This window comes from Procambarus clarkii, chromosome 7 (assembly GCF_040958095.1).
Source record: "Procambarus clarkii isolate CNS0578487 chromosome 7, FALCON_Pclarkii_2.0, whole genome shotgun sequence".
Taxonomy (NCBI): domain Eukaryota; kingdom Metazoa; phylum Arthropoda; class Malacostraca; order Decapoda; family Cambaridae; genus Procambarus; species Procambarus clarkii.
In genome coordinates this window covers 2,833,661-2,850,222 of record NC_091156.1, presented here as the reverse complement: position 1 = coordinate 2,850,222, position 16,562 = coordinate 2,833,661, and positions in this window count along the sequence as shown.

Below are 16,562 nucleotides of genomic sequence, written 5' to 3'. Positions count from 1 at the left end.
AACTACATTTGGTGCACATGAGAATTGAATACTACAAATGCATGTCAATATTATATTTTCATATGATCAAATCAGATTTGAATCTGATTTGATCATCAGATTCAAGTCCATGTTACTAAACTCTTAATAGAAGATAGCTGAGGCATTTTTTGTTTCATTTTAAGATCTCTTGGAAACCTCTTAAAAGAGATTTAAGTATAACAAAACGTTTAGCCATAAAATAGACGTCCATGTTATGTATAGACGTTTGGGGTTTTTGTTGATTTGTCGAAGGTTTTGATATAAAAAAGAGTGCAGGTTAATACGAATTAAAAGTGGATGGCATTGAACGAACAAAAACTCACTTTGTTTTAACCACATGATTGGTATCCTTGACCTGGGCCATATTAGTTATAATTTGCACCATGTCTGTTCCAATACTTGTTCTTATATGATATAAGCTATTGAAATGGCTTATTGCATAACACAACATCTGTTCAATATATGCGATTGATCTGGAATTATCTTTAGACCAATGGAACAGCTAAACTTCTGTCACCTAAGTCTGAAAGCCTCATTAATTCCATGCTGAAGCCTTAGGTAGCTCCATGCCAAAGTAATTACAGTTCTAATGTTATCGTCACGATATTGCTAAGAGTCAAGCTATATTAATTACATTTTCACCTCAATAATTTACTTTTGACGGTAGGTTAGAGAGGAAGGGGGAAAGGAAATTAAGGGGGTGAGAAAGAGGAATGGAGGAGAGGGGGAACGTAGTCATATGAATGATGGAATAGATGGAGAGGGGGGTGAGGTATGTGGAGAAAGGGATGGATGGAAGGGGAGGGGAGCACTGTGGATAGGTCTCTAACTTGAAAGTAATTTGACCTTTTGGACCAATTTTCTCATTGATGATGGTCCACATATAACTGAAAGTCTAAGCTCAACTTATTTAATTCTTCAACTAGTAAACTAAACTGAAAATATTATTTTCGTAGTTTGTCATGTCTTAAGATTCTCTTAGCAGGAAAGGCCGGAAATTAAAGATGTAACGACATAAAGGCGAGAGCTATGAAGTGTCTCTTGAAGATCAAACAGTCTCGTTAAGGCCAGAGCTTTCAGGAAATTGTTCCCAAGAAGCACATTGTGCTGGGATATGTAGACCTACCTGCTTGAACGACCATCTGCCAATTGAGAAGACCATCTTTCTGCTGGGACGATCATCTTGCTGTTGGGACGACCGCTTACCTGCTGGAACGACCGCTTACCTGCTGGGACGACCGCCTTCTTGCTGGGACGACTGTCAACTTACAGAACTGACCTCCAACCTGTTGAGACGACAGCCGTCATGCTGGGACAACCGGCAACCTGCTGACATGACCACCTAACTGCTTGGACGATTACCTACCTGCTGGGACGACCACTTTCCTGCTGACACAATCAGCTACCTGCTGGGACGACCACTTTAATGCTAACACAATCAGCTACCTGCTGGGACGACCACTTTCCTGCTGACACAATCAGCTACCAGCTGGGACGACCACTTTCCTGCTAACACAATCAGCTACCTGCTGGGACGACCACTTTCCTGCTAACACAATCAGATACCTGCTGGGACGACCATTTGCCAACTGTGACAACCGCATGCCAACTGGAACGACCACCCACAATAATAAGCCAAAGGTACCGCACATCAGGTGGAACCACTGGCTCCAAGAGTACATTCACTAAGGACAGCCTCCAGCTTTCTGAGTACCAAAGTACCTGCTCTCCCAAAATAAGCCAAAGTACATCCTCTACTTAACAAGCAGTTGACATATCACTTCCTGCTTCCATCAACGAGATGAACGAATATCCTGGAGCCCAAACTGGCCTGTTGACACTCACCATGACGGTAAAGAGGCCCAGCCAAATGGATCATAATCGCCTTAACGCTCAGGTTAGGAGAGTAATAATGAGTAACACTCGCCCTTCTGTACAAGGGGTGTGTCACTGTCTTGACCAGAGCACGCTGGTGGGCTGTGTGGGGCATGGATGTCTGAGGTAATACAAGGCTATGTTACCATCTAACTTATTTTTTAAAATATATCCTTAATCGTAGGTCGTTCGATATTAAGAAAGATATTAATAAAGAAATTTCTAATTATATTGATTCTAATAATAATACCAGAAACAACCACAACAACTTCAGTTAACTGAAACGAGCAAGTGCAGTTGTAAATACTAACAAGCAATACAACATATATAATAATAATAATTACAATAATGATATGAATAACAAAAAAAACGAAGGAACGATCAAATAATAACGATAATGATATGGATAATTCACACAATACTGCATGAACTAAACCATACGTAGAAAGTATAGGTAAAAAACAAAGCCAAACCATGATGTTCCCAACAAAAAGCGAGCCCATCACTCTACCAGCTAGGCCAGGATGCTCAAAGAAAAGAAGTGTTTCAGACAATTGGTAACTGCTTCTCATGTGTTACACACACATGTTTGTGAGTGTATTATATATATTTATATATTTATTATATATTTATTTGGTGCACAATTAATTTGTTCCAAACATATAAACAGCCGGAATGAGTGAAATTTGCTGCACAATTGCTTAGAAATGCAGGCGAAATGAAACACTGATTGTCTGAAGTTTTGTTACATATTACTAGTTCAACAGACTGTGATATGACCCATTCATCACAACGTTTCCAGCTTCGTTCATCTGGTCTCTCTCTCTCTCTCTCTCTCTCTCTCTCTCTCTCTCTCTCTCTCTCTCTCTCTCTCTCTCTCTCTCTCTCTCTCTCTCTCTCTCTATTTCTCCTTATTTTGCACTTCTCATACTTGCCATTATCTCCAATTTTCCCTTTTCTTCTCACACACACACAAAAAGCTTGAAGGAGGAGGGAGTGAGAAGATTGAGAAGAGAGAAGGACGAAAGGGAGTGAGAAGAAGAGGACAAAAAGGGTAGAGACAGAGGAGGAAGGCGTCCTTCTGTCTTCTGTACCGTCTCCTCGCTAAGGAGGGAGACGGCAAAACAGGACGATGAAGGAGAAGAGGTCGTCCGTCCGTCCGTGGCTTAAAGTAGGCTGGATTTACTGCCTCTGTGAAACCGTTGAATCATTAGCAGCTTCCTGGCCTTATACCGTCGAGTGGAGACGGGTGGGGGGAGATGTTAAAGGATGAAAACGAAAACAGAAGAGCGGATTTGTGGAAAGGGAAGAGAGGGGTGGGATTTTGGATGGGTGTGTGGGGTATTTACAGAAAAATATGGAAAGTAGGATGTGGATGGCGAGAAAGAATAGCTGTTTTGGGGAGAGGTGATACACAAGGATAGAAAAGAGAGGTTGGGTAGATGAGGGAGTGAAAATGCAGTTTTTGACGAGAGGGTGGATGAGGCTAAGGATGATGAATGTGAGGCTGGTAAGGTATAGCATTAAAGATGGTTGATAACCCAGGTTAGGTAGCATATAATTGACTCTCCCCTCACTCCTCTACTTCTAGTGCTCATTCGTGCCTCAGTGCTAGAGAAATTCGTCGAGAACGTCTGGAAGTTACTGCTCTGTTACAGTAGTCTGAGTGGGAAACTGTTACAGTTGTCTGAGTGGGACACTGCTACAGTATTCTGTACGAGACTGCTGCAGTACATATATTCTGAAGAACCGTGCATGTATTCCAAGGGACTGGGCAGATATTCCGAGGTACCATGCCATGCGGTTAACTTAAGTTGCTTCCGAGGATCAACGTCTCAGAGATCCGGTCTCTGACCAGGCCTCCTGGTGGCCAGTCGAATCAACCAGACTGTTAAACGTCGCTACTCGCAGTCTGAAGTATGAATCACAATCCATTTGATCAAGTATCTTTTCAAGGGGTTTATTAAGTTATCTTTAGTTATCACCGTGAGAGATCGACAAGTTATGTCCCTTATATTTAGAGGGTATAGAGGGAGAATGTTGAAAAGTCTTGGGCCCTTAATGTTGACACAATTGTCTCTCAGGGTGTCTAATGCACCGGCAAAAATTCTGAAACACAGTGTATATATTTATGATTTTCCCAAGGTGAACCAGCCAGTCATTCGATTTACACTTAACGGTCTATACTCTCTCACCTCTCTCACTACTAACTCTCTCCCATTCCCTTCCACCCTTCCCCCTCCCCAACCCTCCTCGTCAGTCGTAGGAAAAACCTAAATATTTGTACATTTATACTCAAACGGGAATTAAAACCTCCTCGCGTTCCGTAGCTACGGCTGCCAAGGTTGTCAATTGCGGTTGTCAAGGTTGATAGCTGCGGCTGCCAAGGTTGTCAGCTGCAGGTGCCAAGGTTGTCAACTGCGCCTGCCAAGGTTGTCAGTTGCGGTTCAGGAATATGTGTACCAGTTTATTATAAGTTGATTGGTGGGACCAAAGAGCCGAGACTCAACCTCTACAAACACAACTATGTGAGTTCACTGCAATATCCACATAAAATCCGTTAAATTCTCCCACAAAGAACACCACGTCATGTTCAGCCGGTGGTGGTGTCCTACAGCAAATTTTCCTCTGGGCCACAGTAGAGCCCCACTACCACAACAACCAGAGGCTCGACCGGATCACACCGGGAGGGCGGGAGAGGGACTCTCTTGGTGTCATTACTTTGTACAAGTCACGACGTTCATGACATTTCTCAAACTCTTGGGGGAGCAAAAACCTGGACGGAGCTCGGGCCGTGGTTCACCGGCCTTGGTGTTCCTTCTGCTTGTAGTCACAGCCGGGATTCGTCAACCATTTACTAGCCAACTACCAGCCACCACGACATCTACCACATCTACCAGCCACCACAACATCTACCACAGCTACCAGCCACCACAACATCTACCACAGCTACTGGCCACCACAACATCTACCACAGCTACTGGCCACCACAATATCTACCACAGCAACTAGAAAACACCATAACTATAACATATAATAGAGATTATATCTTCTACCATCGTGCCAAAGCACAATCATTAGTCACCATCATGGCAGCTTCCGCCACCATCCACCCCAGATACCACCACAACCAACCACCACAGTTCACACCAGACACAACCACAAGCCACCTTCACCCACCCCCAAATACCCCCACAACACCCAGTCACCCATCCCAGACTCCACCACAACTCACCACCCTCCCCAGACACCACCACAACCCACCACTGCAGCCAACACAACGGAGGCGGAACATGGCGAGAGAGAGAGAGAGACGGAAAAAATAAAATATAAATCATCCGAATGCCTGGGGCGGGTGGCAGGCCTGGCGTGCAGGAGATAAGGTCTCCAGTCTTCAGGGACGACACCTCCGCCAGCACCACCACTACTAGCATCACCAACCCCGACCACCACCACCACCACCACCACCTATTAACACCATTACTAGCACCACCAACAACCACGAAGACCCCTTAGCACCACCGGTTGAACTACCAACACCAACACCCTTATCCACCACAACTAGCGCCATCAACCATCACCATACCTCTTTTCGCTACCACTAGTACCACCACTAGCATAATCAGCCACTACCAGCACCGCCTAGCATTACCATTATCACACAACAACAACAACCAAAATTTTCAGTGTCAGAGTAGTAGACAAATGGACTGCATTAGGAAGTGATGTGGTGGAGGCAAACTCCATACACAGTTTCAAGTGTAGTTATGATAGAGGCCCAGTCGGCACGGGAACCTGTACATCAGTTGATTGACAGTTGAGAGGCGGAACCAAAGAGCCAGAGCTCAACTCCTGCAAGCACAACTAGGTGAATACAACTAACACCAACAAATCCACCACTAATCCCTCTAACACCAACACCACTAACGTTAACATCACCCACTAGCACCACTACCACCACCATTACCATCACAGTCAACAATAACAACAAAACCACTACCTACAGACACTCGTACACCAATCACCACCACCGCCACCATCCTAAACGCCACAACCAATAGTACTAGTACCAACCACTCCACCTCCCTAAGCACCATCACCATTACCCCCCCCCCCTACCATTCCTGTTGCTCCACCAACCACTCCACAAAAACCTCACCATCCCCTCTAAGAACACCACCACCATCACTTTTCTATCATCATAACCACCAAAATCACCCTTAACTCTGCCACCACAACCACCACCACAACTAGAACCACTACCACCCTTAGAACCACCACCATTTCTAGCACTCCAATCACTACCTCCTCTAGCACTACCACCACCTGTTACCTGTTGAATACCTGTTGACAATATCAAGATGTCTTCTACCCTCGCAGCCTAGCCTGTGGCCATCCACTAGTCCCATAAAACCACAAACAGCACCATTTCATAGCTACCACCCTCTCCAACACTACTACCACCTCCACTATTGTCAGTGTTGCAGGTGTTCAATGGTCAGAAATGGCACCAATATTGTTTGATGATGATAGATGATGCAAGTGTTGTTTGATGATCAATGGCACAAGTGTTGGTTGATGGTCATAGATGTTGTCAGTGTTGGTTGATGGTCATAACTGGTGGCAGTGTTGTTTGACGATACTGTTATTGGTCTTGACTTTAGCTATTGTTGACGTTATGTTGCTGCTCTTGTTTCTATTCAAATTCCTGGTTACAGTGACACAGTTGCTGTTTTCACTCCCGTCGTCACTGCTACGGGTTCCAGTCACTGAAGTGGGTCCTATCGTCTGTGTAGTTGCTTCGTGTGTCGTAGAGTTGCCACTGACTGGAGGCCGTTGTTTACTGGCTTGATCCAGGCGAGAGTGGACTAGATCCCAACCTTTAAATTGGCTAGATCTGAATGCACATAAAATGAGGATTTTATGTGCACAAATAGTGCCCTCTCGTAATTGGGAGAGAAAGGTTTATGATTGTAGTTAGGATGAAGGGTACTTTTAAGAGGGATGCATGCAGACAGGCATTAAGTAGACCCGGGGTTACTGAGGGACTTTCTGGAGTGCTTCGTTGGTTTTGTGTGCGTGTGAGTGTTGGGTGGTGGACAGGGATGTGGTTTATAGATTATTTAGGTGGGGGAGCTGTGTTAAGGATGAGTACAGGTAGCAGGGAAGGGAGTATGAAGGACAGATATTGTTAGAAATGCAGGCAGATATAGTGTGACGGGAGGGGGGGTGTCATTTGGGAATGAGTACAGGTGTAGTGTGTGTGTGTGTGTGGAATGGGAGAACTGTTTGGAATGAATGCAGATGTAGCGTGTGTGAGGAGTGGAAGAACTGATGGGAATGAGTGCGGATGTAGAGTGTGCGTGTTGTTGGGGCAGCAATGGAAATACACACAGGTGAAGACTATGCTTTAGCCTCACTACAACAGTGCAGCAGAAGGAGGCGTGTGTGTGTGTAGCCGGAGTGGAAGAGCAGGATGAGAGGGGGATGATGCACTGTTGTGAATTATAACAGAATATTTTATGATTGACAATTCGGGTATATCCTGGGAAATTCCAGACGCGCTCCTTACCCATGGCACAAGACATGCTAAAGATTCGATCCACGTCCTGTTTTAATAAACTTCTCACAGATAAATCACGTTATTGTGATTTACTTGCGTATGTATCTTTCATTTTGTGTTTTGTTCTATCTTCCTCTTCTTACTCCTGCTCCTCCTCTTCCTTCTCCCTGTTCTTCTTCTTCTCCCTCTTCTTTCCGCAAACTTTCACTGGCAACGAAAACTGAAAACTGACTATTTCCAGAATAAAACCCAACTGCTTGTCGGTCATTGTAAAACTCAAGTGTTAATAACGTTGCCACAGTTGTTAACAACAAATCTTGACCATCTTCAGCGGCTTTAGCCCCAACAACTTGGAATGGAAAGTAAGATGGAGGCGATTTAGAAGATACAATGTTTAAGACAGGCATCGGACTCATTTAGCGAGCTTTAGCGGGCTATAGTAGTGAAGATTAATGGGAGATTATTGTCGAAATATAAGCAACAATATAAATGAGATTTATTGAATAATATTGGCGAGGTTTAATGAATAACATTCATAGGTTTAACTAACAATATTAGCGATATTTAATTGACAACATTGGCATGGATTAATGATCAATATTTCAGTTATAATTGATTATTAGGGAGGTTGAATGAACAATACTGACGTGGTTTAATGGATAACATTTCATAGGTTTAATTAATAACATTTGGATAAAATTGGAGATGTTTAATTTACATAATAGAGGTTTCAATAGAAAATTTAAGCGAACTCTAATAAACAGCATGGTAGATGAATAATTGACGCTATTTAACGAGCTTCATTCATGAAGAATGAAAGATATTAAAGGTTGCATCTTTAGACGCCTAGCGGTACTTACTGAAGATTTGTAATCTTGTGAATAAGGGTAGAGGGTATAATTAATATACAAGAAAAGTAAATCATTATATATTGAAATTATACATCAATGTAATAATAATGCTATCAATTACATTAAACACTATTCATATAACACAACTCCTCAATTTCCTCTACAGAACTGTTAATTGAAAACATAGCTTCCAAAATGGAAGATAAACTCTGCTAAAAAACCGTGGAAGTTCATCTCTAGGACTGAAAGGCTTCGCTAGACACTTCTAAATAGCGTTCATAAACGAGATTCTTACCAACAGTTCCCTAGTTAGGTCGTAAATTGAGGGAGATTAACCAGGGTGTGAGAAGTCGTTGCTGACATCTGTGATTAGATACACATAAGTATGTAGGAATATAGGAACCTAAGAACTAAGGGAAAACTACAGATGGCCTATTGGCCCATACGAGCTAGCTCTTATCCAGTCTCATGCATATGCAACAATCAATCAATCAGGTATATGCAACAAGCCATCGATCGCATGTCTATTATGTTACCCGGTAATCTGTTCGGTAAATCAACAACCCATTAGAACAGGACTGGGATCGAACCAATGCCCAGAATTCTGCCTGATCCCAGGTTAGATAATCTTTAGCGTACCGTGGTCGATCGGTTAAGGCGCCCGTCTGGGGTTACCCAGGGCTCTGGTTCGATGCCCGTTCTGCTTCAATGCTTTTCTCTTTGAAATATAACGTTATTATGATATTCTTTTGCACGATTAAAATTCCAGAGGTTTACTTGGTATAATACATTGTGGATACGGGAAAGAGAAACCACTGTGGTCTCGTTAGGTAGAAAACACTAGCGTGCTGAGCATACACACACGCACACGCACACGGACACGCACACAAAAAATTAGTTTGTAGTTAGTAACAGTTGATTGATTGACAGTTGAGAGGCGGGCCGAAAGAGCAGAGTTCAACCCTGCAAGCACAACTAGGTGAATACAACTAGGTGAACACACACACACACACACACACACACACACACACACACACACACACACACACACTCACACACACACACACAGAATAAAGCCCAGTAGGCTCAAGAATCTGTACACCAGTTGATTGACAGTTGAGAGGCGGGACCAAAGAGACAAAGCTAAACCCCCGCAAGCAAAATTAGGCGAGCACACACACACACACACACTCACACACACACACACACACACACACACACACACACACACACACACACACACACACACACACACACAGCCAACAACCACATGTAAGCGATCTCTGTAATCATCGCCGCCTTGCACGTCATCCCTCACGTGTCATAAAATAAGGCCATAAAACATAATGAATATATTCTGATGCATCGTAAGCGTCGTGCACGCAAATACCTTCGTGTAAACATAACAAGATTAATCGTACCATTTCCTCAAGAGAACATTATTCGAGGAGGATAACAAGACATCAGTGGGCGAGTCGCTTCTCTCCTTTTAAAAAAGGCAATTCTGAATTGTAGAACAAAAACGTGGATTTTTAGCTGGATAAATATCGTAGAAATTCTGTTTTGTTGCGGCTGTTTAATATTTAATAGGTGAGAGAGAGAGAGAGAGAGAGAGAGAGAGAGAGAGAGAGAGAGAGAGAGAGAGAGAGAGAGAGAGAGAGAGAGAGAGAGAGAGAGAGAAAGAGAGAGAGAGAGAGAGAGAGAGAGAGAGAGAGAGAGAGAGAGAGAGAGAGAGAGAGAGAGAGAGAGAGAGAGAGAGAGAGAGAGAGAGAGAGAGAGAAGCCACTGGTTGGACAACTATCACAATCATGACTATCACTAGTTTCAGTTTTTTCTTTCAGTTTCAGATTTTTATAGTTTCAGAGGAAACTATTAAAATCGGAAACAGAAAAAGTCTTGATTTGGGATACAATTCCATCACTACCATGTAATACATAATCAGGATAATAATGGTAGATAAGGGAAGTTGGAGTACATAAAACATGTAAAATCCTATATTAGAACGCTCTGAAGGTAATCTGAACCTATATTAGACCAAGAATATTGAACATTGCACCGACGTGGAATTCCCATTTTGTGAAGCACAGTTGAAAAGTGCAGATATATGCTTCAAGAATAATGACAGAACAAGTAGAATGCATTTAAAGAAAGGTTGGGAAAGTCACCACCATCCACAACTTTAGGATAATTTCGATAAAGTATTCGAACGTATGAAAATGACATCCCCTTAGAGACTGTTAGGTGAGCACCAACACAGCTCCTACAGCCAGAGGACCCAATGGGAGCCAAAGAAAAACTAACACAAACTCACTCCCAAACACAAGGACAGTATCGAACACTATTAGACACTCATAAGACATCACTAACAAACACAGACTCAAAAACAAGTGCAAAACGAACCAAACAAAAACACAACATCGTTATCACTCTTTATTTCTATAGTGCATGAAACTTCCCAAATTTTAGTAACCGTACTTAAACCGTATTTGGAAATGTCGTAAGCCGAACAAAGACAAAAATACTTTATGTTACTAACAAAATCTCAAAAAGTCGAAGCTCTAAATTCTGATTTCCTATTTATATGTGTGTTTTATACTACCATGTTACTCCCTCCCTGACTCCCTCTCTGTTCACCAACTATCCAAAGATCATTCGACTGAGCCAATCAGAAAGTTCCATGACCACGGAAGGATTTCGATTGGCCAGTCATTCTTCTGTTGGAGGCGTGAGATTGGGGCGCCAGCCCAAGAGACAACCTTGAAGGTGCAGGAGTCGGAGTTAAACATGTATTATGATAAATGGAGCTCTTATCAAATTAGTCATGCATTAGGTATCTTCTGCAGCATGTACTGAATCATAGGTGTCACAGTTATCTGAAACCCAATACATGAAACACAGTTATCATGATATAAACCCAATAATCAGAACAAAATTTAAATGACAATGAACATTTCTTTCTGCTTTAGGACTTTGGAAGCATATTGGTTATCAAATGCTGATTAATTGTGTCAGGAACAATATGAACACATACTCACATACTCACGCAAATTCACACACATAAACACACATACACAGGTGTACACACACACACTCTCATGCACACTCCGGCCTTTCCACCGGCTTTTTACATTCTCCAAAGGAGTGAGATCATTATCCAGTCTCAGTAAATCATTTTATGTAAATAGCTGCAGCTTGAGGCTCTCGGGGGAACAGTCTTGGCGTCCTCTCTTCTTCATCTTCTTGACGCTATTGACGAGCTCAGGGCACGAGGGCGGCCCGCGAAGCTTGTTGTCTTCAAGCTGTTAAATTCTTTCACCGTTCAAATACCGTCTTGTTAATTTCCCTCGCTGATGAGTGTGAGTATGGTTATGAGAGATTGTGTGGCTCAGGGAATGAGTTTGACCGTGGTGTGGGTATGTCCACGGGTGAGGTCGTGGATGTAGTTGAAGTCGTATGTGTGTTTGTGGGTGTGGTAGTGGGTGGAGTGGTAGTCGTGGGCGTAATTGTCTGAATTTGTGTGTTATCTTATGCTTCATATGGTCTGAAAGAATTATTTCTAGGGTCCGCTTCTTCACAGTCTATCATCTAATGCAACTTTACACGTACTTTTCAATGATTTGTCACATATTCTCGTGCAGATGAGTTATATTGCCTCAGCCACCTTCTCACTCAGACCAATATTATTGTATACTAATCGCACTCATTGCGTATTTCTTTATGTATCCGTGTCTCATCTGGACCTCAAGGGTTTGTTGGTTATCTATGGTCTATTGTTCTGCGTCACTGTACCTGGACAAGTCTATCTTCGTGTATGTTGTTTTAGATTTAGCTACTCAGAACGAAATGCCCATGTAGCACGGGCTATGGTGAGCCCGTAACTTAATCTTCGTGTATACCTTTCGGTAATTTTATACTTCAGAATCATAGAAGGTGAGGGGGACTGAGCTTCGAGGTGAAGGGGATTGAGCAATGAGGGGATAATGAGCTACAAGGAGAGGTTGACAGACTGTGCTCTGAAGACAGCTGAGGGGAATAGACCTCACCACACTGCAGAAACTGGAACAGAAAACCATGATAATAAAACTTGAATTTACCTGATAGGTCACCATTTCTAGTGGTCTCCACTTGGACAGGAAGTCGGCTGCTCGTTAAAGGTCACCATATATTCCCTTGAATTTTTTCCACCTCAACCTTAATTTGTTGCTCTAATTACATTGAGTCTTTAAAAAAAGTGGTTTGCAGTAATATCTTTGAGTTGTTCAATATTTTAAAGGTCATGATGAGGTCAAGAGTGTAGTGTCTGGTTAGCATAGCTGAGGACCTCAAACTTTTTTGGTATATGAATGAACTAAGGCCTGGTATGATTTATGTCACTCTGTGTTGATGTTTTTCTAAAGCAGGTATGTATATGTGAAGGTGAGATCTCAATGTTTGGATACAGTAGCTCAGATGGCACCACTCTCTTTTCCTTCAAGTAACAGGTTTGGTTGATTGGCTCTTTGATTGGTTGGCTTTTTTACCTCAGCTTCTACAGACAAGCAACATTCGGTGACTGGTGGATGATGACTCCCATGTTCCTTTCTCTACCAGTTTGTTTCATGATCGTATTATTGATATGTAAAATATTAAATGTAATAACATGCCTCTATATTTACGGTCCTGTATTTCGAATTTTGTGACGTATAAGATCGTAATGTGAATCGATAAAAGCGACACTCGAGTAATGTTCAAGATAAGAAACACTAAAACTAGTGATCATAGATAGAACTTTGCCAGTGTAGGTACAGTAAATCACTAGTACCGGTTAAACGCAAGACGTGAAGTCACCCTAATTCACAATTTTAAATACAAACATGATAAGAAGTATATGGGAAGAGAATAATTCTAATTTATATTAGTAGTTGGAAAGAAGCCCGGTAAGCCAGCAGTTGATCCAGCAAGGAATCCAAAACTCAGGCGAAGAGAAGGAATTCAGAATATGAAGGTCGACACGAAGGCGCAGTAAAGTGAGTACACGCACGCACACTCACACACACATACACACACACACACACACACACATACACACACACACACACACACACACACACACACACACACACACACACACACACACACACACACACACATACACAAACACACACACACACACAGGGGCCTGATAGCTGAGTGGACAGCGCTCTATACACGTAATTCTAGGTTCCGGGTTCGATCCCCAGTGATGGCAGAAACAAATGGGCAGTTTCACCCTGATACCCCTGTTACCTAGCAGTAAATAGGTACCTAGGAGTTAGACAGCTGTTTCCTGGAAATATGTGAGTGTGTTTGCGTGTGTCAGAGAGAAATATATGGGATAGAGATAATAGATTGGCTAGAAAGGCGGGGTCCAAGAGCAAATAGGTCGATTCTGCAGACACAAATAGTAAATACAAATAGCAAACACACACACACACACACACACACACACTCATATACCTCCACAAACAGCATGATAAGTACACACATCACCAGAAATCCTGGTCTCCTGCGGTGGGCCGTGGTCCTGACACGAACTGTGAGGCTAGTGACCACTTGCTATTCGCTGTCATCAGTGTTCGTGTCCTCCCTGTCACTGCTAGTTACGCTGGGTGGGTCGGGAAGGGAGGGCAGAGTTGATTAGTGGGACGGCGAGGAGCAAGGGGGGGGGGGGTCCGGTCTGGTTAGACTGAACCAGAGCTGTATCCAGATCCAGGGGACCTGACGGCTGAGTAGACAGCGCTCGGCATTCGTAGTCCTAAAGGTTACGGGTTCGATCCCAGTTTCTTTCACCCTGATGAACCTGTTCACATAGTATAAATAGGTACCTGGTAGTTAGACAGCTGCTACGGGCTGCTTTCTGGGGATGTGTAACAAAAAAGGAGGCCCGGTCGAGGACCGGGCTGCGGGAACCCTAAGCCCCGAAATCATCACAAGACAACCTCAAGATAACCAAGATCTACAACTTCTATTGTTACAGACGCTACCAGTATAGCACCAGTTCCATTAGAATACCCTTAACACCAGATGAAATAACGAAGTAATTAAAGAAACTGGATGTGATGGAAACAACAGACCTTGACAAGATCCCTCTATGGATCCTAAAAGAGGCAGTTTCAGTATTGTCTGTACCCCTGTGCCATAGGCTTGAACTCCTCACTATAAATTTGGAAACATCCTACTATATGGAAATTGGAAAATTTGGTACTTATATACAGGAAAGTAGGAAGACAGGAGCCACTAAGCTACAGACCGGTATCTCAAACATGTATTCTCTGTAAGATATTACAAATATTAATTAAAAGAAGCCTCGTCGATCATATACAGCGAGTATATCAAGAAAACAAGATTCTTGTAAAGACTTTATGAAAGAGTTGAACCAGATAAACAAGTGCAACATTGTCCAAAGAAGATGTCATGTGGTTTTAATAGAGCTCAAATTGCAGCAGAGAAGGTTGAGAGCTTTCTTCGGGCCAGAGAACTGCAGGCCAGGCCAAGAGAACTTGCTGCAGGTAAGAATGCAGCAGACCAGGTCACAAGGCAGGCCACAAGGCAACAAACCAGACCATTAGAACCTACTCCAGGTTAGAATGCACCAGGCCAAGTCAAGAAAGCCTTTTCGAAATCAGTAGGGAGGCCAAGGAAGCCAGCTTCACACTAATTATCACGACGTCTCCCGCTTATTCCCACATCCTTTTGCCTTCCACCACATTAGCCTTTCCCACGTTCTTGCTGGAAACTCAACCCGGACATAATTATAAAAGAAGGGCATCTAACACTCCGGTTTAAGAAAGGCTTTTTCGTCCACGTCTTCTCAAACCGTCTCATCGTCATAAACATTGTTTTTGATGCAATACAAAAATAATAGTTTTTTCAATAAAGAATTTAGAGACGGAAAGATACAGTAATCTGGGTATCTGTGGCAGTGTGTGGCATCGCAGTGGCGGGTAAGAATGCCAGGCAGATCGTTTGTGGGGCTCCGGCCTGATTTATTTGCTGCAATGCTGCCAACTGAATTACCCCGCGTGAGGGTGAGGCTAAAAGTACAATTTGTGGGCCAAAACAAAGACAAGGGGCGGAAAGATGAGAATAGCGGGTGGATTAGTGGAGAACAGGGGGACCGTAAAAGGATGGTTGTAGTAGGTTTAAGGGGCTACTATGGTCGAGGAATTGGACTATCCTGTCATGTCTTCTACCCCCGTAGCCTATCCCACCAAGTCCTCGAGAACTTGGAAGGATAGTACTGTGGTCGAACGCTATGTGGCTCCACCCGCCCTCATTCCTCCTGGTCTTGGTACCTCCTGGTACCAAGAACCAGGGGAGAGACACCTGGGTAATTAAGGATCTAGAAGCAAACTTAGGTTGACAATAGAATTTTTTCCTTGGATATTTTATTCGTATTCTGAGGGGAAAAAATCACTCATTAACATGGCTTGGGGTCCATTTCTACTGTAAACTGCTCGTAATAAGTCAGAGCTGTCAACCAATCAGCGTCTACAGGCATAGTCTCCCGTCCACTCAGCGTTCCTTACTACGGTTAGACAAAACGACAGGCTAAACTCGGTCTTAATAAGATGCCCGGTTACCACACGTTAGATGCGAGAAGTGGAGACGTTGGAGTCAAGTCTCTTTTCACTGTACCCTCAATTTCTCTCCTTCACTGTGCCAAGGAGAACGGCGATGACAGCCTCCCTATCTTTCTTCACTGTACACTCGCTTCCCCTCTTAGACAGCGCTTTTACCAATTAACAGATTCCTCCCCTCCTCCGAGCACCTCTCAGAACTGGTCTCTAGCTGGGTCCTGTAGCACCGCCACTCGCCCGTGATAAGAGGCTCGTAACAGTTGAGAAAGACGGGGCGTACACGGACAACAGACGGATACACTCACTAATACGTCTCTCTCTTTGATCACAAGCGTGTAATGTAGTTAATGGTAAGCGCTCAAGTACTGAAGTACGAGGACAGAATGTTGCTGGGGCAGTATTATAGGTGTTTCGTATCTTAAAGTAATCTGGATGCTTGGTATTTGAATATACGCATACTGGATGCAAGATATCCAGCATCCAGTATATCATTTGAATGCATAATGGATGCAAGATATCTTATAGGTACTCTGGATACTTAGCACTATAACTTATTTTATATACTTGTTACCTCTACATGACCTGGATTTTGAGCACTTGAACGTATCATTGATGCTTAGTTCCTTAACATACCCTGGGTCCTCATTGTTTTAA